Source organism: Amblyomma americanum, chromosome 2, assembly GCF_052857255.1.
Source record: "Amblyomma americanum isolate KBUSLIRL-KWMA chromosome 2, ASM5285725v1, whole genome shotgun sequence".
In the NCBI taxonomy this organism is placed as follows: domain Eukaryota; kingdom Metazoa; phylum Arthropoda; class Arachnida; order Ixodida; family Ixodidae; genus Amblyomma; species Amblyomma americanum.
In genome coordinates, this window is record NC_135498.1 from 169,576,651 (window position 1) to 169,599,464 (window position 22,814).

General features: G+C 48.6%; 1 pseudogene; it reads left to right on the forward strand.

Moving 5' to 3' along the window:
• Positions 1-380: 380 nt before the first annotated feature.
• LOC144120226 (uncharacterized) lies at positions 381-19,103 on the forward strand (annotated as a pseudogene).
• Positions 19,104-22,814: the final 3,711 nt, after the last annotated feature.

Here is a 22,814-nt window from a genome sequence, read left to right on the forward strand (position 1 = left end):
AACTGTGGCCCATTATCACAAACGACTTCATCCGGGTAACCTTCACGGGCAAATACAGAAAGCAAAAACTTTGTGACTGTAGTGGTGGAGACGTCGGAGCTGAAGTGTACCTCGGGCCACTTCGAAAAATAGTCCACCAGAGTAATCGCAAACCGACAGTCATGCGGAGCTCGCTCCAGGGGTCCCACGATGTCGAGTGCTATCTTTTGCCATGGACCGTCTGGGAATGGCACTGGCTGCAGTGGTGTAGCAGATACTTTGGCGCTCTTGTCTGCTCCCTGGCAGATGCTGCAGGTCTGGATCGTGAGCTCGTCTTGCCGATCCATGCCCGGCCACCAAAACCGCTCTCGTAGACGCGCCTTCGTCCTGACAATTCCGGGATGGGCCTCATGTGCTGTGGCGATCACTTGCGGAGTCAGTGCTTCTGGAACAATAAGACGCTCTCCGCGGAGCAACAAGTTATCAACAACGGAAAATTCTTGCTGGACCTTGCCATATGGCTTAAGTTCAACCGGAAGCAATTTGTGCGAAGGCCACGACGACTGGACGTAAGAAATGACTTGTTGTAACGTGTTGTCTTCAGCTAGACTCTGCTGGAATTGCTCTTTGGTGATGCACGATGGCGCTTGAATGAATGCTACCACTTCGTCTATAGACGTGTCGTCCTGCTGTAACGCGACTGGAAGACGGGACAGAGCGTCTGCAACTTGGTTTTCCAATCCCTTCCGGTATTGCGCCGTATAGTTATACCGAAGAAGTCGCTCTGCCCAGCGTGCTATGCGCAGCGGCCGTCTACCAGTACCTTGACTTGACAAGAGAGATACCAAAGCCTGGTGATCTGTGTACAGTGTGAAGTGGCGCCCCCAAAGATACGTGTGCCAATGCTCGATAGCCTAGACACACGCGAGCGCTTCGAGTTCTCCCACGGCGTACCTTCTTTCTGCAGGCGTCAGAGTCCTTGACGCAAACGCCACTGTGAATAACTTGTGCCCATGCATCTCTTGAAGAACTGCTCCGAGGCCGCAGTCGGATGCATCTGTGGCGACAATGACTGGAAGAGATGCGTCGAACATCCGGAGCACTGTCCCGGAATCGAGCATGGACTTAACCTTTTGAAAGCTGGCATCAACATTCTCAGACCAAATAAAAGGCATTCTTGCGAAGAAGGGCCCGCATAGGCTCGACAACATGTGCCAAATTTGGAACGAACTTTGCGTAATATTCCACTAAGCCAAGGAAGGATCGAAGACCAGCAGCATCCGTGGGAGCAGGGATGTTTTTGATGGATTCTGCCTTCTCAGGTTGTGGAATGATGCCATCGGGCGTGACTTTGTGGCCCAAGAATGAAAGTTCATTTGTGCAAAATACACACTTGTCATTTAGCTTGAGCCCTGCTTCTTTTATACGCCTGAAAACGGTCGCAAGGTTTGCCCAGTGGTCTTTTTCACTCTTTCCAAAAACGATGATGTCGTCGATGTAAAACAAGACACCAGGACATCCTTGAAGAATTTGCGACATCATGCGTTGGAAGGCCGAGGGGGCGGAAGCTAATCCAAAGCACACACGCTTGAAGCGATAAAGCCCGTCGTGTGTTACGAAGGCTGTTAAATCACGGCTCTCTGGATGTAGCAAAACTTGGTGATAAGCAGATGCCAGATTTAACTTGGAAAAGTGTGTTGCACCCACAAGGCTGTGCCAAAGTTCTTCAGTGTGAGGAAGCGGAAGATTGTCCGGCACGACGGCCTTGTTGGCTTCTCGAAGGTCGACACAGAGGCGAATCCCTCCATCTTTTTTTTTTACCACGACGATCGGGGAGACCCATTCTGATGCGTTGACGCGCTCAATCACATCCGTCTCTTCCAGCCGATGAAGTTCTTCTGAGACCAAAGGTCGTAATGACAGTGGTAGGCGGCGAAGCTTCGACGCAGTGGGTTGGACGGATGGACGCGTTTTGACATGGTGAACAAAAGTCTTAGCCAGACCCTACTCAAGTTGTCTCAAGGCAACAAAGGGATGAGCCCTCAATTCGTTGATTAAGAGCTCTAATCGCATCGATACCGAGAAGCGAAGTGCCCCGATGCACGACATAAAATAAAATGGATGCTGTACGAGCCATGTACGTAACCTCAGAGAGAAAACATCCATGCACCGGTATGGGCTGTCTTGAATAGTCCAATAATTTAACTAGCGGGGCAGTACAGTGTGCTTTACTGGAGAAATGCTGGTTGAAGAGGCTGTACGACATAATGGAAACTGCTGATCCCGAATCAACTAAGAATGCTACGCTGGTGTTTCCTACTAAGACATCAATATGAATACCAGGGTGAGTGGATGCGGCCACTACCAGAATGTTTGCAACGTCACTGCGTTCTTCGCTGCTTAGTTCCCGAACAGAAGCAACGCGTCGATCCTTATTGCACACTGACTTGAAATGACCGACCCGACCGCAGCAATGGCAGCGTTTCCCTTTAGCCGGGCAGTGGAACGACGCAGCCGAGTGCTGATTAGAACCGCAGCGAAAGCAGTGGAAGGGGGCGTTGTTCTTAGTTGCAACATGCTGTACACTTGTAGACGCAAAAGCTTGGACGTTTTGAGTTGTCTGTTGCATCTGAGTGGCCACAAGCACAGCACGCGAAAAAGAAGGACTCGAGCCATCGAGCAACAGACGCTCACGGACATGTTGCGAAGAAATGCCTGTCAGGAACTGATCACGGAGCGCATCCTCAAGCACGGCGAACGAACAAGCAGCTGCATGCTCACGTAATGCAACAACATACTCGTTGATAGATTCACCTGGCTGCTGGACGCGTTTGCGAAAACGGTGACGTTCTACGACGATATTAGTTCGGGTGGTAAAATGGTTCCCCAAGGCTGTAACCGCATCGTCACAAGGCGAAGGTGCCGTCTCTGTCTGTTTTGGCAACAGTCCGGTGCTTGCGCCCTCACTATCTGCTGGCAGATCCTTAGCGGTAGCGCTCTCACCTTCTTTGGCGTCTTTGGCTGATCCAGGAAGCGTGAAGAATATTCGCTGGCCTTCGACGCCCAGACTGTGGATAAGAAGGGCCTTGCGACGCTCTGCCGAAAAATCAGACGCTCCCGAAGCCAGCATGTAGTTCTCGAATAGTCGCACCCATTGTGACCAAGGAACAGCCGGGCGACCTGGAACAGGCAGAAATGGGGGCGGTGGTGCGAGTCCGGAAAAGCTCATGACTGGAAGCGAAAAGGTTGATACGCCCGCTCTTCCGTTCATCCTTGTCGCCAATGTAGTGTAGGCGTGAACCGCCTTTGAAGACCGTGAACCATGACAGCAAACGCATGGAACGAAACCCAGTTTATTCAGTGACGCACGCACATATATATGCACACAACTGTAGCCCTCTGGCGGTGTTCACATTGAAAAGGAAACAAGAACTAACTATACAACAGTTTCGTCTTAGCCTTTTTTGGTGCAGCCGCCAGCGAGCTTCAACTTCGACAAGACGTCCGAGTGGCCTGGGTGGATACAAGAATTCGATGACTACCGATTCGCTTGAGGACTTAATGAGCGAACTGAAGAGGCGTACGTTGCTGTACACGATGGGACGACAGGCACGCAACATTTTCGAGACTTTGAACTTGTCCGAGGAAGATTCGAAGAAATACGACGTGGTGAAGACACAGTTCGACACCCATTTTGTCGCCACAGGGAACTTGGTCTACGAAAGTGCGTGCTTCCATCACCGCCACCAAGAACCAGGCGAGTCTGTAGATCAGTATGTTACAGAGTTACATACGCTGACCGATAGATGCGACTACGGGGAGATGAAAGAGCGGATGATTCGTTTGAGTTGGACTACGGGACGCAAAGTTGTCGGAAGCTCTTCAAATGGATGCGGCGCTGACTCTAAAAATGCTCTCACCAAGGCACGCCTGAAAGAAGCTGTGCAGCAACAGCAGCAGGATCTTCGGAGCGTTGTGGACCGCGAAGAGCATGAATCCGTGACGAGGGCCGAAGTCGACATTGTTCATAGGCGGACATCGAACCAGAGACGTCCGGATCACCAGACGTGTGCCGCTTGCGGTAGGGGCCCTCATTCTAGGTCGTCGTGCCCGGCCAGAGGAGCACTATGCTACGTGTGCCAGCGCCGGGGACATTTCGCAGCTGTCTGTTCATGGACACACAGGACTACGGAACCAGAAGCATGGCCTTCAGAGGTAGGCATCCGCAGTCCTCGGGGTGAGCAACCGAACATGAACTGTGGGACATTTTCCGTGGGAGATTTGGCTGTGTCATCTGCAAAGGCTCGCTTTGTTCAGATTGCTATTAATGGTGCAGTTGTTTCGGCGAAAGTTGACACGGGAGCCGAGGTAAATGTTGTCCCAGGGTCGTTTCCAGCGCTGCCAAAGGTACTACAGCCTACTGATGCTATTCTGATGGGACCAGGCGGTGACAGGTTGAAATTGAAGGAAAAATTTACTGCCGACATTCTGTGGAAGCGTGCTGCCGTTAGACAGGATGTTTTCGTTGTCGATTCGGTGAGCAATGTGATTCTTGGCTTACCCGCAATACAAGCCCTGAGAATAGTTAAATTTGTGAACGAAGCATCAGTTCATCAGGTAGTGCAGACGCGTTTTGGTTCCTTGTTCCGTGGTCTGGGGACCATGAAAGGCGAATACTCTATTCGTCTTAAACCAGATGCCGTGCCCTATGCCATTCACACTGCTCGTCGCATACCATACCGCTGCGAGACGGCGTAAAACAAGAGCTGGAAGAGATGGAAAAGAATGGGGTCATTCGTAAAGTTCAAGGGCCTAGGGAGTGGTGTGCTGGCATAGTGCCCATCTTGAAGTCGTCAGGAAAAGTGCGAATATGCGTGGACCTGACTCAACTGAACAAATCGGTGCAACGCGAGCGGTTTGTGCTCCCCACTGTTGACGAGACACTCGGGTTGCTCAGCGGTGCCGTCAAGTTTTCCAAACTCGACGCAAACTCGGGTTTCCATCAAGTGAGATTAGCAAACGAATGTCAGCCGCTCACAACCTTCATTACTCCGTTTGGCCGTTATTGCTTTGAGCGGCTACCCTTTGGCATAACTTCGGCTCCGGAGTATTTCCAAAACCAAATGTGCAAGATTCTTGAGGGAATTCCGGGCGTCGTGAACTTAATGGACGATGTCCTTGTCTTTGGCTCTACTCAGAAGGAACAAGACGAAAGGTTGTTTCGCACCTTGGAACGCTTGGCCGAAAATGGTGTGACCCTAAACAAAGAAAAGTGCCAGTTCAGTGTAAAAGAGCTTTGTTTTCTTGGGTGCCGCGTGAGCCAAGGTGCCATACGCCCGGATCCAGCGAAGGTTCGCGCAATTGCAGATCTAAAGCCGCCATCGAACGTTGCAGAAATGCGCATATTTTTAGGTCTTGCCAATCATTGTTCACGATTCATTCCAGACTTGGCTGAGCAAACGACGCCTTTGCGTCAACTGCTGCAAAAGAACACAGAGTGTGTCTGGGCAGCGCCTCAGCAGATAGCTTTTGATAGAGTGAAGAGTTCTATCTGCTCAGATAGGTGTATGGCTAAGTTTGATGCACAACGTCCAACGATTATTTCTGCAGATGCTTCGTCGTATGGTCTAGGAGCAGTTTTACTGCAAGTACAACCGAATAAAGAAAAGCGGCCAGTGGTTTTCGTCTGAAGGTCATTGACACCAACTGAGATGCGCTATGCGCAAATTGAAAAGGAGTCTTTAGCTACAACATGGGCCGCGGAACGTCTCGAAAGCTATGTGCGTGGACTGCACATCACTGTGGAAACAGACCACAAACCATTGGTTGCTTTCCTAGGAAAGACTCCGCTTGATCTGGTTCCGCCTCGCATTCAAAGGTTCAGAATGCGGCTAATGCGGTTCAGCTTTGAGGTGCAGTATGTCCCGGGCAAAAATCTCCGAATAGCTGATGCACTCTCCGGAGCACCAGTGGCAAGCCAAAAGACGAAGAACTTTCTTTCGGTCCATGAAGTCAACTGTTACGTTGCCGGCGTGTTATCTGAGTTGAGCGAGTCTCAGCACTTCGGGCTAGTAGCCGAAGAACAGGCGAAGGACGAAGCTTGTACGTTGTGTCGCTACGTCCGTGAGGGGTGGCCTAGTCTACATTCGTTATCTGCCGTTTTGAGGCCCTATTGGCAGGATTGCGCCGTTTTGAGCGTATGTAAAGGTGTCCTCATGCACGGCACTCGCATTGTTGAGTCACACTGCCTTAGAAGCAGAATGTTAAAACTGCTTCATGAGGGCCACCAGGCTGTTGTAAGGTGTAGAGCAAGGGCAAGGTAGTCCGTGTGGTGGCCAGGTTTAAGCGCTCAGCTTGCGGTATTCATTGCCGACTGCCGCATATGTTCCCAATTTCGCTTCCAGCCGTGCGAGCCAATGATCCTGACCGAGACACCTTTTCGGCCATGGCAAAGGGTTGCCGCGGATGTCAGCCATGTGAAAGGCTGTAACTACTTGCTCATAGTTGATTACTTATCTCGATTTCCATAATTGTGTCCGCTGACCTCTCTTAGCAGCACTGAAGTTATTTATCATTTTAAGAAGGTGTTTTCTACTCGCGGTATACCGGAAACGCTGGTAACCGATAACGGTGCTCAATTTGTCAGCCAAGAGTTCAGCCAGTTCGCGAACTGTTATGGATTCAAACGTGTCACGTGCAGCCCTAGGAACCCGCAGGCAAATGGGGAGGTAGAAAGAATGGTAAAAACTGTGAAAGAGCTGTTGCTAAAATCTGGTGACCTACATCTGGCTTTGTTTGCATACAGGGACACGCTGGGACCCCTAGGAAAAACGCCAGCAGAGCTACTCATGGGGCGGTGCCTTCGCACTACCTTGCCGCTCCACCCAAAGAAGCTGGCACCCAAGACCCCCAATCTCAAAGAAGCACGGGAAAAAGACGCGGTTTTCAGGGAGACTCAGCGGGAAAATTATGACCGCCGGCATGCTGCCCGACATATGTTCCCGTTGGTGCCAGGTGATTCTGTTTGGGTCAAGGACTACAGGCGGAAAGGTGTGGTGCTTCAGCGCGCAAAGCGGCCCCGCTCGTATATTGTGGTTTTGGAGAGCGGGGGCCAGATTGAACGAAACCGGCGAGCGCTAATCAAGCAGGCGCCAAACAGAGGCTCGGATTCCAAGGACGGGGAGTATGAATTTCTGTCTAGCCTAGACGGTACAGAGGAGGACAGAAACTCTCTTTCTATTGAACAAACTGTCCCAGACGGTCCCGAGGAGAACGGAACCGAAGCTCTCCCAAGTGATCCGTTGCAGCCGCCGCCGGAAACCTCTTCGCCTGCGGCGCAGGGTGAACATGTCACACGCTTTGGTCGAAAAGTAAGAAAGCCGGAACGGTACGGTATTTGTGAATGCCACTATGGAACCGCTTCCAGTGAATAGTTGTTGTATTTTGTTTTGCAAGTTGCTGCTTTAGTTTTCTCAAAGGAAAAGGGAAGATGTGGCGTTATCGATCCTCGTGTAATAGTATCTATCGTAGCAAGTGCACGTGTACTCGCTACTCAGTGTCTCAGTGTACTCAGTGTCGGTATATATACTGGTCAGGTTGCAATAAACGGGGGCTTATTTCCTTTGGGCATGGGCCTGGGGGCCACGCATTAGTCTTCGTCGATGTGTCGTCCTGCGAAACACCACAAGTCCCTCGTTCTGAATTAGTGTCCAGAGCTGTGCTTCTTTCCTGCAGTTGAATTTGTACCCCCAGCTTACGTATCTGACATTAATGTAACCAAGCACTATAAACGGATGTTTAGCGCTGATATGGAGCGCTTTGCGTATGGCTGCGAGGAGGGAGGCTGCTTTGCCTTTCGGGCTGCTGTATGTGTTGATGACGTATTGGCTAGCGCTATTTCTAGTTTTAGGAAGCTCTCTTAGGTGACTATCTATGTCTTCAACCTCTATGGAGTGATCTGCAGAGGTGTATGCTCTGTGAACTAAAGTTGCTACACTTTGTGTGGGTTTCTTCATTGGCGTGTCGGGAGTGTAGTTTTCTAATTTGACAGAAGCTTCAGTTTCATGTAGTGCGATGACTGGGGGGCTTCTGTGTCGGAGAGAGATTCAGTGGGGAGTTGCAGACTGCTTCGCTTGGAGCGATGTCCTCTGCAATTCGACTCCCACACTCTAAGTTCCTAACGTTTTCCTGCCATCATTCACTGGTCTGCAGCTGAATGGGCTGAATTTATATTTCTTTTTAAATCATCAGGTTTTTATTCTGTTTATTTCAAAAATACAAAAGAGTTGCTGGACCCATAGCCATTGGCTAGTAAAGGATCCAGTGATTACATGTGATACAAATTCTAACACAGCAGTGTAGGAATTAATTAACAAATACAAAAATATTTCTTAACGCACCCTTCACAGCCAATGCAATAACATTGAGTCACAATATGATTTACACATCACAATAGTTTTCAAAAAGGTATTTCTTTAAAGCAATACTAAGCTTATACGCTTGCTTGATGCGTACTGGCAAAGAATTCTAGATCAAGTCACCGTTAAATTCTGAGCCTTTTCCCATGCACATTATGAAATGGAGGCAGGATAAAATTATGATTAGTTCCAGCTCTTTTATTTCGTAAAGGGAGTGAGTGTATACAAAGCTATGGAAAGAGGATCATTCACTTTTCTCGCCCTTTGACTCTTGCGCTGCTGCAAAACAATATTTCTGATAATGTTCACGGTTCTAATGTTCTTCGAACAAATGCAAACGTCCACAGACCGAACGGAGAGTATGCTCCACTTATCTTCAAAGTGGCCGACAGATTGAACTGGCCTTTCGATTACCTAGTCATTTGCCTCAGTTAATCCAGTGACTGTTCTCTAGTTTGGCGCAATTGGCCACTTCTAATAACAAGGAAAATCTTTCTTTGGAAAGGTGCGGCACAAATTCCTGCATGCTGCCGTTTGCCTTAGCATCGGTGGTCTTTCTGTGAGAAGTCAAAATAAAACCAACGCAGAGTGGCATACAACCACGACTGCCCAACCCCTATGGTTGTTTCAGGGAAAAACAAACGGCATTTAAATTTAATTAAAGAAGCAATCAGCAGTATCCCGCACTCTCCGTTGTTATATCTGAGAAGCTTTTATTCCAGATGATCCAATCTACCATGACAGAAACCGAAAAAAACACGTAAGATTTTTATCCGCAGCAAAGCGTCGGATTTCGTACATGATATGTTTTAAAGTACTAGTTATAACTTCACTTAAACTCGGTTCCTGGATTTGGCTCACTTCGGAAAACCTCCCCATTTGTTGTAGCCCGTATCTGGGCCGATTTCCACAATCATCCACAGGAGTCGCGGGGTACGCCGTTGGCGCCAGCTTCACCAAGCTCACCTTCGCGCAGATGAGTGTGCAGCTAGATCGCCAAACACCGCACCGGCCTTCAACTTGAGAACTAAATCCCTGCATTTGCATCTAATGCAGGTATTGTCTCCTGAGTTTTCTTAAGTTGACTACCAGTTACAAGCCGTTTTCTATCTTCACCTACACTCTAACTGTGTGTCTATAACACGGGATGGTTAAAATCTGGCTCCTGAAGCATCAAAGAAAGTGTACCTATAACGCACTATGCACGCCGAAATTGCAGTCGCACACCCTTCCTCCGCACGTGGCTTCTCTGGTGCTCCTGCATCAGGCTCTCCGCATGTTTTATTCCGCAGAGGTTGTCGAAGCCACGTCGCACCCTCTCCTCCAAGACCCAAACCAAGGGTTCCTTAGTACAGAGCAATGCTTAAACAGTAGACAGTGCTCACCGGCTGGTCCACTCGTTGTGCTTTCTCGTTGTCGTGTCGCATGTGGAGCGTGTTAATCCGGCAAGCGAACATGGCCAGCAGTTAAAGGGAGGGGGGGAGGGGGGATGGCGGCCTATTTTGGCGTTTCAAAGGCGCCAGCCGGGTTGTCCATCGGAGAGCCCCGTTTTTGCGTCACTTCGGGTCGCTCGCGTTCCTGATCGCGTTCCCGTCACATTCCACCGCCTCCAGGATTAGACTTATACCTTAGTTACACGGCCGGGTTAACCGCGGTTAAGAGCAACCGTGGTTAGGCGGAGTTAACTTTGCTTATCGTGAACTGCAGTTCGGCGGTGTTACACGCGGAAGCCTGTTCTCGGTGTGCGCAGTTGTTTCGGTCACGTTGTTGCTCCAGAAGAGAAACCTGAACGGCTAATTTAACGCCAGTGGAACACAAAATCTTACGTAAAACCCAAACGAAGGAAGTTTTCTTCGAACGAAGTTTGGTTACATCTGTGCAGCGAAATTTGTGGTCCCGAGGTTATTGAAATTCAGACGAAACTTAACAAAGTCTTTCAACATGGGATGCAGTCGACTCCGCAGGCGCCCCGAAAGGCAAGTCAATCCACGTCTGCTTAGGCTCCCTTTCCGACTCTCCGCCCGTCTTCCTGCCGCGCTCCACGTTTCATTTTATCACCTTTTTTTCTATTTTAATTGTTGCTAGTATAAGTGTTATTTTAAATTCTCTTCTATCATCTGCTACTGGGGTTTGAGTGTGAGTGCCGTGGCGCCGTGCGTCGGCGCGAAGTCGTACATCGTGATGGCTCACAGCAAGCCCGTGCTGCACGCTGTGGAGAGAGGCTGCGGGTTCTGGGCTATGTTCGCCACCTGTCAGACGGAAATGAAGCAGCGACGTTTGCGGCAGCTCGCAATACTCGACGAGCTGGAAGAACGGCAAGCTGAACAAGAGCAAGCGGAGAGAACGTGCAGGCGTCTGCAAGCCTTAGCTGCATGGCTGTGCTCGCGTCAGCGTAGTGTGCGGACTTACCCCCGGGAAACGTCGTGGTATGAAACAACTCTCCCGCACCTTCCGGACAATGGCTTCAGAGAAAAATTTCTAATGGCCAGGACCGCATTTCAATTAAATCGTGGGTGTGTGCGAGTGCATGAAGCGGCGCGATACGAACATGCGCAAGGCAATACCGCTGCGCAAACGTGTGGCGATAGCCATATATCGCCTAGCCACCTCAGCAGAAGAGAGAGCGGTCGCAAATGTGTTCGAAGTGAGCCGCTCATCAGTAACCAGTATTGTGAGAGAGTGTTGCGACGTGATGGTGGAAGTGCTGGAATCTCGGTAAATAAAAATGCCTAGGACGCACGAGCTGGTCGAACACCTCCGGCGGTTTGCAGCAGTCGCAGGCTTCCCGCAGGGCGTAGGAGCTGTCGACGGCTGCCACATTGAAGTTTTACCACCCTCAGAACACGTTGTGGATTACCACAATTATAAGGGGTGGTACAGCACAATTCTTTTGGCAGTCGCAGACCACCAGTACAAATTTTTCGACACGAACACTGGGACTCCTGGCCGAAACCATGATGCAGCAATTTTTGAAGTGTTGCGGCTTCCAAAGATCCTGGACACAAATTTGTTCAAGAGGAAAGTGAGAGAAATTGAAGGTGCGCAGATTGGGCCTCTCTACCTAGCCGACCAAGCTTTGCAGGAGAGCAAGCTGCCGGGCAAGTTGGTAATGCATGTTGTAAACTAGGAAGCGCTTAATACCGGACGAGGGGCAGGGTAAGGGACGCAAAAACAAGTTCATGAGCGCTACTACCTACTGTTTATTCATGCTGTGGGACAGGGGATATATAGAAACAGAATGTCTAACATGCGCGTAGAAAAGGCACAAAAACCGCACATCCGACATGCGCAAAAATTTATAAAAAAAAAGAATCTAGAAAGGCACATTCCGATGAATAAACGTGTACAGACGTGTCACTGACACAACGTTCGGACAGCTTACGGATATAATAAGCCTCCAGAACGAGCCTAACCTTATCATTGCCGCTCTTGTCTAGAATCATGGTCTTCTCCAACCTTGCCGTACACGTGCACGAAGCAAGGTTACGCACGAGATTAGCGCTAGTGTCGTTGTTTTCTATGGTTGTGGCATGCTCCCGTAGCCGGTCATTAATACAGTTGCCAGTTTGGCCAACGTATGAAGCCCTATATGAGAGGGGAATGCAGTACACCACTCCTATTGCACATTTAGTGTAGGCGATCCCATGTTTTTTGTTGCGGCCCCTGCCAGCACAACCCGTGATGCGAGGGCATAGCTTAGATTGCTTGTTGGGTGCTGAAAACACCAAGGGCACACGGTGCCTGCCAGCCACTTTTTTTAGGTTGTGGGAGAATTGGTATACATAAGGCACCACCAGCGCCTTTGAAGAAGGGGGTTCAGATCTTTGGTTCAGATCTTTTTTGAGCCCCTTTATGCTTCTGCAGGATGGTTTCAGCGACATCTGAAATGACCGGGCCAGGGAAGCCTGCTGATAAAAGTCGCGCAACCTGATCATTGACACCTGTTGCATTTTTTAAGGGCAAGATTTTTGAAACGCAGGCTCCAGGCAAAGCGACGCAATACCTCGCTTTACCACCTTGGAATGAGCCGAGTCGTAGCTGAGCAGCTCTTTGTTGGCTCGGGGGGAGTACATCCAGCAAATATGGTCTCTGCAGGACATAAGCTTGAGGTCTAAAAAACGCAACGCCTGACTTTCAGGTAGTTCATGGGTAAAAGCTAAAGCTTTCCCGAGTCGATTAAAAGTATTGAAAACAAGTGAAACAATATAGTCAATGGGTGAAGAGTTTCCTGGTCTTAAAATAATTAAATAGTCATCAACATATTTAAAAACCTTTAAAGCTGGCCCCGCTTGAAAAGTCTGTGCAAGAAGGAGGTCGATTGAAGATAAAAATATGTCATATAAAATCGGAGCTACACATGAGCCAATACAGATACCTTTACGCAGAAAAAAACTCGTTGTCATGAGAGATAAAAGTTACCTGCAAGTAGTTTTTTAGTAATCTTAAAAAATAATCTACCGAGATTCCAGCTGAGTTCTGGAAGGCCACAGCTCCCGAGCCTTCGATGCTTTCTCTGACCGAAGCTAACAGCTCAGCATGTGGAAAAGAATAAAACAAGTCTTGTATATCAGTGGAAATAGCTAAATCCATCCTATCGTTCTTCTGCACAAAATAGGCAACTTCTTGTGACTTCTAAATCAGAAAGGGGTCATCAACAGGAATGTATTTAATCTTGCTGAGCAAGAAACGGCTGACGTTGTGTTGCCACGAGCCCTTCTCGCTAACAGTGGTCCTAAATGGCATATCCGGTTTGTGCGTTTTGGCCGAGAAGAAAACATCCAGGGAATTCTTTGAACTGGCATTAATGGTAGCTCAAAGGCATTCATAAAATGGCAAAAATAAAGGCGCCCAAGAAAGATCTGAACCCCTTCTTCAAAGCCGCTGGTGGTCCCTTATGTACACCAACTCTCCCACAACCTAAAAAAAGTGGCTGGCAGGCACCGTGTGCCCTTGGTGTTTTCAGCACCCAACAAGCTATCTAAGCTATGCCCTCGCATCACGGGTTGTGCCGGCAGGGGCTGCAACAAAAAACATGGGATCGCCTACACTAAATGTGCCATAGGAGTGGTGTACTGCATTCCCCTCTCATGTAGGGCTTCATACATAGGCCAAACTGGCCTCTGTATTAATGACCGGCTGCGGCAGCATGCCAAAAACATAGAAAACAATGACACTAGCGCTAATCTCGTGCGTCACCTTGCTTCGCGCACGTGTAAGGCAAGGTTGGAGAAGACCACGATTCTAGGAAAGAGCGGCAATGCTAAAGCTAGGCTCGTTCTAGAGGCTTATACCCGTAAGCTGTCCGAACGTTGTGTCAGTGACATGTCTGTACACGTTTAATCATCGGAATGTGCCTTTTTAGCTTCTTTTGTTTATTAACTTGGGCGCATGACTGATGTGCGGTTTTTGTGCTTTTTCTACGCGCATGCTCAACTTTCTGTTCCTATATATCCCCTGTCCCACAGCATGAATAAACAGTTGGTAGTAGCGCTCGTGAACCTGTTCCCAAGCAGCACAGGTCATCGGCCCAATATTGCAACAGGATGGTCCCATCCTGGTCCTTTGTAGAGCCAGCTTTGCCAATACAGTTCCAATGTTGGGCCAATAACCTGTGCTGCTTGGGTTTTTGTGTCCCTCACTCTGTCCGTCGTCTGGTATTGTGCGCTTCCTGGTTTACAACCAAGCTTTGCTACTGCAGAAGAATGTAATGAAGCCCTTCCCACATTCTGGAATTACCGGTTCTGATGCACAGGAATTTAATTTTCGCCTTTCTAGTGCCAGACGTGTGGTGGAAAATGCCTTTGGCCGCCTCAAGGCACGCTTCAGAATTCTACTGAAGTGATGGAATGTGGCATTGTTAATGTACCCTATGTCATTCGATCATGCAGTATCTTTCACCACAGATGTGAAGAACTTACCAACAGCTGTGACTCTAACTGGCTGGATGTGGTGCATGTAGAAGACAGGCGACGGCCACAGCCCGTCTGCACAAGCACTCAAGTGGAACCTTAAGGGATGGCCGTAAGAAATCCCCTGGCGAAGCACCTTGCTTCAAAGTGAGATGCCTTGCATTCACTGCTGTGTTTGTGCACGAGTTTATTTCAGTGTGTTTTGTGGCATACAGGTTGAAAATATTTATCCAACTATGCATATGCCGGCTGTTTCAGGGAAGGTGCTCACTATTTTTTCAAAAGAAGGTGTTTAGGGTAACGAGAAGCAATTTGCGGAAAAGTAATACGGGTGTTGGCGGACATCAAAAAACAGGCGAATCATCTTAACTGGCTAAGTGCTTAACTAAGTTATAATAGTTAGCTTTTAACTATTACCAATGGGCAATTGATTGCAATTACAGATTTGTAGCCAGCCATTTGTAATAGCCATATCAGTTTTTAGAATTTCAAAAACGCCGTTACTCTCGCCACTGTGGCATGACAAATTTGGCTATTTCGACTAGTTACAACTACTGGAGCAGTTGCTTTGCATACATTCTGTTCGAAAGTGCATGTATTATATCACGATGTAGCCAAATTCTGTCGTGCCACAGCGCCGAGGGTAATGGCATTTTCGAATTTCTAAAAACTGATATGGCCATTCTTAACGGCCCGCTACAAATCTCTAATTGCAATCAGGTGCCTTTTGGTAATAGTTTAAAAGTTAACTATAAGAATTTAGTTAATAACTTAGCTATTTAAGATGATTCGCCTTTTTTGACGTCTTCCAACGCTGGCATTATGCCGGAAAAAGCTTCCGTTTACCTCAAAAACCCTATCTTTAAAAATGAGTGATCACGTTTCGTGAAACACCAGGTATGTGCTTTTAAGCTGCTTTTGGTTCATGTGTGTTCATTCAATAATTTCATATGTGGAATCTTTGCAACCGATCTGCAGTCTGAACTGGCACTGACGTCTCCATTCCATGTAGGAAAAACAACTGCGCTTAGCGAAGAAGACAGAAGCAGAACTTAATCGCTCAGCAGTATAAACATGAAGCCACAAACTGCAGTGTGTGCCTGCATAGTCCACTCCTCAATTCATGGCTTGTGTTCTATATGCAGTGAGGAAATTTAGGTGCCTTATGATTTCGGTGTGCCAGAAACATTTGTGACCACTTGTACATTACTAACTGCACACAAGTTCCTGCATTTTCCATGTCAACTTTGAGGAATTTCAGAATAATTGAAACAGGTTTCTGCATAAGCATTGTTAACAGCATATCGATGCTGGCATTGCCTTGCTTATTACACACAGGACAGAATCAATTGTCCTTTTTTTTTCCTTTGAGCGAAAATATTCCTTCATAACCTCAAGCATTCCTTTCTGCACCTCGTTGCTCACTTTTTGGAGTCCGATGAGCTGCTTTCCTTCGCAGCCTTGGCTGCACGTTCTTCGGCCTGCTCATGCATAGACATGAACTCACGAAGCAGCGAGCTGGAAGGCCGCTTTCTCCGAAGATCTGATGCGCCTCTGGCACTTCTCTCCCCACTCGTCCCCTGCTTCCTGCCTGCTGGCTCGCTGCCTGCCCTACTGTCGGTACCCTCTTCCAGGTTGCAGGGAATTGTAACGGGTACGAGGTTCGAGTCTTCCTGTTCATATTCAAAGTAGCAATCTCTTGTCCATTTTGTGCTGCATCCTCTGGCATCTGTGAATGGAGATAAAAAGAGAAAATGACACAGATATGGCAGCCACTAAAATACATAATCATATGATGGTTAGTAGGCAAGTAAAGCCTCGATTACAGACTCTTGAAAACATAACAAGACAAGATACAGAGAAATCGCAGTGGGATAAGGTAGCTTCCTACTCATTACTAAAAACCACCTGTCTTACGGCGCAAACTTTTGCATTGCCTCTTGCCCTTGTGTAAAACACCTCTATTAATGTTTGAATGTGAGGAAATTCTTGGGCTGGCACACCATGTCAATTTTACACTAAATACAACACGGCTGCCACACGTTGTAGAAAAATGACTTAAGATGACCCGAATTATTTCATTTTGACCTGCTGCTACATACGCCACTCATGTCAGTAGGGGCACGCTGTCCAATCCCTGCAATGAATTTCTTGTACTTAAACTTTTCTTGTCAAAGAGCATATATGAAGCCTCACTTAAAGGGTCTGGGCAATCACATATTGAGGTGCGTTGCACGTTGCGCCGAGAGGCTCAATTCTGTGTTCTGTATGATGATGTCCAAGCACAAAAACCATTTTTAAGGAGGCTACTGAAAACACTTTATAGGACTGTGCGTAAGGTGGTCCTTATCACTTATTGGTTTGCTACTTTGGCTTTCAATGTGTTTGTTTTGTTTTAGACAAGTATGATTTCTATCATGTCCTTGCTGATATATACTTTGCTGTTATGCTCATATGCTTATCTCTTTCGAGCATGGTCATTCTATTCTCTTTAATAAAAACACATCAAGTTCAGAGTGAGGTAGGTCTTCGCATTGTTTGAGTAGTTTGCTATTGGTGTGGTGTGGTGCTTCGATGCAACCTAGATCGACATCAATTAGCCCTTCATGTATCTTTGTAAGCAACGATGCGGTACAGCACAAGTGAAGAAACGAAGGCGTTTGCATGCATGATATTGCTTTCAACTCTCTGTTTATCCCTTTTTCTGTACTAGTCCTCAAAAACTGTATAGTGGTTTCTGAAAGGCGTCTGCAAATTGGAATGGAAAGCAGGCACATAGCATTCACTACGCTGCTATCAGGCTGAACTGCGGTACAGGTAAAAAAAGATTACCTCCACGCTCTCCTGCATTAGGTCACTGTCATTTACTGGCAGTGTGCCAAGAAAGGAGTGCAGCTGCCAATAAAAGGGCCACTCCACTCCTTTTGATCTTGTAGACGATCCAGATCGCCTCAGCTTCCTAGAAAGAAAGACTGTTTTTGTCAATGAAACTCTCTCACGAAATTCATAACATGGTACAATTACTTTTAAGAGAAAACTGGAGGAAAGGTGGCACTCGTGCTATCAGCGAATGAAGCTGTACAGCTCGCGTAGCACATGTATTAGCACGTCTACATACAGCAGTTTAGCTTCAGCAAGTGAAAAGATACATTGTTGAGCATCTACAATAGGTCAATGAAGAAGTCTGTCCTTTGCACGCTGTCGATGAAAGGTTAAAATACTCACGGTTTGGTTATGTTTATGTGGGTTTAACGTAACAAAGCGACTCAGGCTACGAGAGAGACCGTAGTGTACGGCTCCGGGATTTCGACCACCTGGTGTTCTTTTACGTGCACTGCCGTCGCACAGTACACGGGCCAGCAGCATTTCGCCTCCGTCGAAATGCGACCGCCGCGGCCGGGATCGAAGCCGCCCTGTCGAGTCCGCAGCTGAGCACCATTATCATTGAGTAATCGCGGTGGCCAGAAAATATGCACGCTACAAAGGAAATGTACGTGGCCAGTGCAACCAAGCTTAGTTCAGGAATACACCGCGCCACGTACAGGGAAGGACACGCAGCTCGTACTAAACTGTGCGTTCTCCTCACGACCGGCAGCCGGTCGTGGTTCTGCTGAACGCTGCGAGATTGGCACTCACTCGGACGAGCTAGGCATCACTACGATAGCGGCTGCTACTCGCCACGCACACACTGGTGTTTACACGAAGAACCAAAATAGACGGTAACCATCATTACTTGAGAGGGAAAAACAAAAGATTTCGTGCCTACCGGCATTGCTTGTTCAAGTTTTCAAGCTTCTGCCGCACCTGCTTTGCCATGTACGGTCCCTCGCCAGACGTCAGGCGCGCGTTCAACAACTCCGCCATCGCGTTATATATGCGCGCATTGCGCGTGTTTGATCGCAGTGCGCTAAAGTTGTCCTCCCAGATTCGTATCAACGCCTCTGTAGTCACAGTAGGCCAGTTGACACGCTTCTGGGAGGACGCTTCTCTAGCCGTGGCACTGGGCTCGACCGACATGGTGGCAGCCGTCTTGTGAGCAACCAAGCCTTCACTGAGGTGCCGACCTCAGTTTACGATAACCATGGCTACCGACATAACTGCGGTTACATTTTCCGTGTGACTGCGCAAAACTATGGTTAGTATTAACTGAGATAAACTGAACCGCGGTTAGGTCGGCCGTGTAACTAGGGTATTAGACGCTCTTTGAACGAGGTACTTTCACCATACATGGTACAGCGAATTTGATATGTAGGCTGACCGACCACTACAGCACGGTGCAAACGAAGGGCGACGACTCCTCGTAATTTGTACTGGTTTCATTTATGGGGGTGTGACGTCCCAAAGCGACTTAGGCTATGAGAGTCGTCGTAATGAAGGGCTCCGGGAATTTCGACCACCTGGGGTTCTTTAACGTGTTCTGACATCGCACAGGACACGGGCCTCTAGAATTTCGCTTCCATCGAAATCCGACCGCCGCGGCCGTGATCGCACCCGCTTCTTTCGGGCCAGCAGCCGAGCGCCATAACCACTCTGCCACTGCAGCGGCTCCTCTGAATTTATCTGACATGTTTGCCGCTCCTTAATCTTGCAGTACAATTCCAGAACGGCCGTCTTCTGCCGATTCCCAGCTCTCCTGCTCTCCATGCCGCACGCGGACCCAGGACTATTAGGCACACTGCACGTGCGCGGCCAGTTGCGTGGTTTGCACACGCGCACCCGCCTTTCCCTCTTCCTCTTCCACGCCGAGTCGGAACGGCCACACTTCCAAATCGTGGCCGTCCAGGAACCGGCATTATAGGCGTTTCGAAGGGGTAGTTTCGATGGAGGCAAATTTCAAAACGCGTCTTTGCGCTGTGCGACGTCATTTAATCAGCCCAAGTTGGTAACTCGATCAGAATAACGCTATTCTCTAATCGAGGTTAAACTGATATGATCTGTTTGTGCCGCAGATGGAACCTGATGAAGGCAACCACGTGCAATGCTGTCACCTCTTCGCGCACTTCAGCGTGCGCACCCAGACACCCTTGGAGCGTGGGGGTTAGTGGTCTCGGTCACAAAGGAGATGCCCTCGACTCGGCGTGGCAAGCTCAGCCGGAGACAAGCTACCAAGTGACAGCGGGGGCGGGGGGGGGGTCTTTTGGTGCCAAGCTTCCGCCGGTCGCAAACCATAGCCAAAGAGCCAAATCGGAGCCAAAGGTTCACAAACAAAACAAAATTTATGCAGCAGAGACGATACATAGGATTTCGCAATCACTAGTAGGAGCACATACTAAGTGATTTACAATACAATGCCACTCGTGCAAAGTAACATTTGAGAGAGATTACAATACAACAAAATCTTTGCACCTACAGTGCACTAACACAGAGAGAGGCAAACAAAACATCAGTTGTTCACCGGGCACTGCGACAGTCCGAAGACCTGAGGAGCACTAAAGTGGTTATTGGGAACTCTCATACGGGGGGAGGGGGAGAGGGGGGAGGCGCAGCCCGGTAACTGTATCCTTATGCAGGGGAACTGAGGAGCACGACGGGGCGTCCCACAGATTGGCGAGGGTTGCCTCGCTGGTCCGTGGCTGCGCGAGGGGTGTTCGCCCCGGAGTCGAGCGGGCGCGCTTCCCTGAAGCTTAAACGGCGGCTCGGGCTCACCGACAGCGGTCAACTCCCCTCATTTATACTCGCGCTCCGCGCCTGTTCCTTCTTCGTGCAAAAGGTAGGCGCGCACATACACTCAGTATCAACTGCACAATTTCTCCTCGCGCCGGGCGCGCGACACTTTTGGTCGAGCGCTGAAACCGGTTTCCAGAAGCATCCAGATATGTCTAGCATTCCGCCGCCGCCGGCGCGAGAGCGAAGGGCAGAGGGCACCACTTGGCACGGTCGAGGCTACGCCCTCTCCTTGACATTGAGTAGGAGTCACTCAGACATTGTATAGAAACGGACGGTGAGCACCGCCATGTTTCTTTTCGCGCCACGCCGGCGAGAAGAATGGAAAGGGCAGCAGCACAGGAAAGGTTATGCGCTCTCCGGGGTTTTGATTGATTGTAAAACATTTTATTCGCCGGGAAGAGCTTGGCAAGAGGTCGCGTTAAGTGGTCGAGAGTACATAGCCCTCGACGACTTTGTCAGCCCACTCCACCGCAAAAACTTGCGTTCTGGGGTCAGAGCTAGCCAGCACGGTCTCCCACCGCTCGAGAGAAGGAGCTGTAACTAGATCACCCGGAGGTGGCTCTATTTTGCAGTCCCACAGGATGTGATCGTAGGTAGCACGTTGGCCACAGTGTTTGCAGTTTGGGTTGTAAAGATCTGGATAAATGTGCGCGAGGAGTGATGGGGTGCGTATCGATCTCGTCTGTAGACGACGCCACGTAACCTCTTGTTCTTTAGTAAGTCTTTTGTCTGGAGGGGGGAAAATTCTCCTCTCTAGTTTAAAATGATTGGTGAGATCATGATATGTGATCATTGAGTCCTTCGTGAAATTCAGGGAGCCAGACTCATCCACTGCCCGGTCGACGAAACCTCGGGCTTTATTGTGGGCTGCCTCGTTCCCCGGATTCCCCGAATGGGCTGGGACCCATATCAATTCGGAATAATTTGGTGAGAATTTGGTTGCGTTAAGGATTCTAAGGGAGGTGTTTGTAATTCGCCCTTTAGCGAAATTATTGATACCTATTTTGGAATCGCTGAGGATGATGCTCCCTTGGGTATGTGCTAGGGCGAGGGCTATAGCCGCCTCTTCTGCCGTTTCAGAGGATTTCGTTTTGATTGTCGCCGTGACGATGTGGTCACCATTCTCGTTCACAACCACAACTGCAAAGACATTGGTATTTTTGTGTTCTGCCGCATCTACATAAAGTGTTGCAGCGCATTGTCTGTATTTCTTATGTAAGGCTTTGGCTCGTGCTTGTCTTCTACCCTCATGGTGTAAGGGGTGCATGTTTTTGGGGAGTGGTTTGATTAGTAGGGCCGTCCTATAGGCGCGGGGTAAGTCTACTTTAGCATCGTTATTCGTAGGTTGAAAGTTAATTCCGAGCCTGGTAAGAATACTCCTGCCAGTTCTGGAATTGGCTAATCGCGCTGTTTGAGCCATTAAATGGGCTTCTTTCAGTTCATTGTAGGTGTTATGTATTCCTAACCTCATAAGCCTTTCGGTTGAGGCATTTAGTGGGAGTCCTAACGCAGCCTTATAGGCCTGCCGTATCATGCTATCCAATTTGTCCTTTTCTGCTTTCGAAAATTTCAGATAAGGGGTGACATAGAGTATCCTGCTCAGCGCAAAGGCCTGCACTAGGCGGCATAAATCTCTTTCCCTCACCCCTTGTCTGCGGTTAGCTATGCGGCGGAGTAATCGCGCCGTCGCTTCTACCGTGCGTTTTAGCTTAGTGAGTGTGTCAGTATTTTTTCCATTTGTTTGTAAATACAACCCCAGTATTCTCATGGTCTGTACTTCTTTGACAGATCGTCCATTAACATAGACGTTTATTTGCGGGGGGGATGTCGTGGTACGCCTACCTCTTTGTTTACGACGGATCACGAAGAGTTCAGATTTTTTCTCAGAACAAGTGAGGCCGGAATCCCATGCGCATGCCTCGATGATGTCCACTGCTGCTTGGAGTGTGTCTTCTATGTAGCCTTCGCATCCTTTGGTTACCCAAAGTGTGATGTCATCTGCATAGAACGTGTGATGTAGGTCTGGTATTTGTGCCAGTTTGGGGGGAATTTTGTTGAGGGAGAGGTTAAAAAGGAAAGGGGACAGGACGGAGCCCTGTGGCGTTCCTTTACTTCCTAGTTTGATTGGGGCAGACTCTATTGTTCCGACCGTTATCACTGCTGTTCTGTTAGTGAGGAAGGATCGGATGTAGTTGTACGTCCTTTCTCCGGGGTTGATTTCTGACAAGTTTGTCAAGATGGCTTTGTGGGTGACGTTGTCGAAAGCTTTAACAAGGTCTAAACCCAATATTGCTTTCGTTCCTGTTCCCTCGTCAGCTTCAATTATGTCCTTGTTAAGCTGCAAGAGAATGTCCTGGGTAGATAGTTGGGCCCTGAATCCTAACATTGTTTCAGGTAGGAGGTTCATGTCCTCCGCATAGTTTTGGAGCCTATTGAGGATGACATGCTCCATGAGTTTGCCTAGGCATGATGTTAATAAAATTGGGCGTAGATTCTCAGTGCTGAGTTTCTTACCCGCTTTAGGAATAAAAGTGATTTTCGCGTGTTTCCACTCTGGTGGTATGTTGCCTGCATGCCAGTATTTGTTCATAAGGTCTGTAACCGCCGCGATCGACGTTGCGTCTAAGTTCCTGAGAGTCTTATTTGTTACTTTGTCTGGTCCTGCCGCAGATGTTGTCCGCAGTTTTCCAATAGCGTACCAGACCTCTGCGTCTGTGATGTCTGCGTCTAAATTTGGATTAGGAGTCCCCCGGTAGTCTGGTTGTGTGGTACTATCATCCGTGTTTAGATAACGTTCTGCTAGCTCTTTGATTAGGTCTTCAGTTGTACCCTCATATTTATG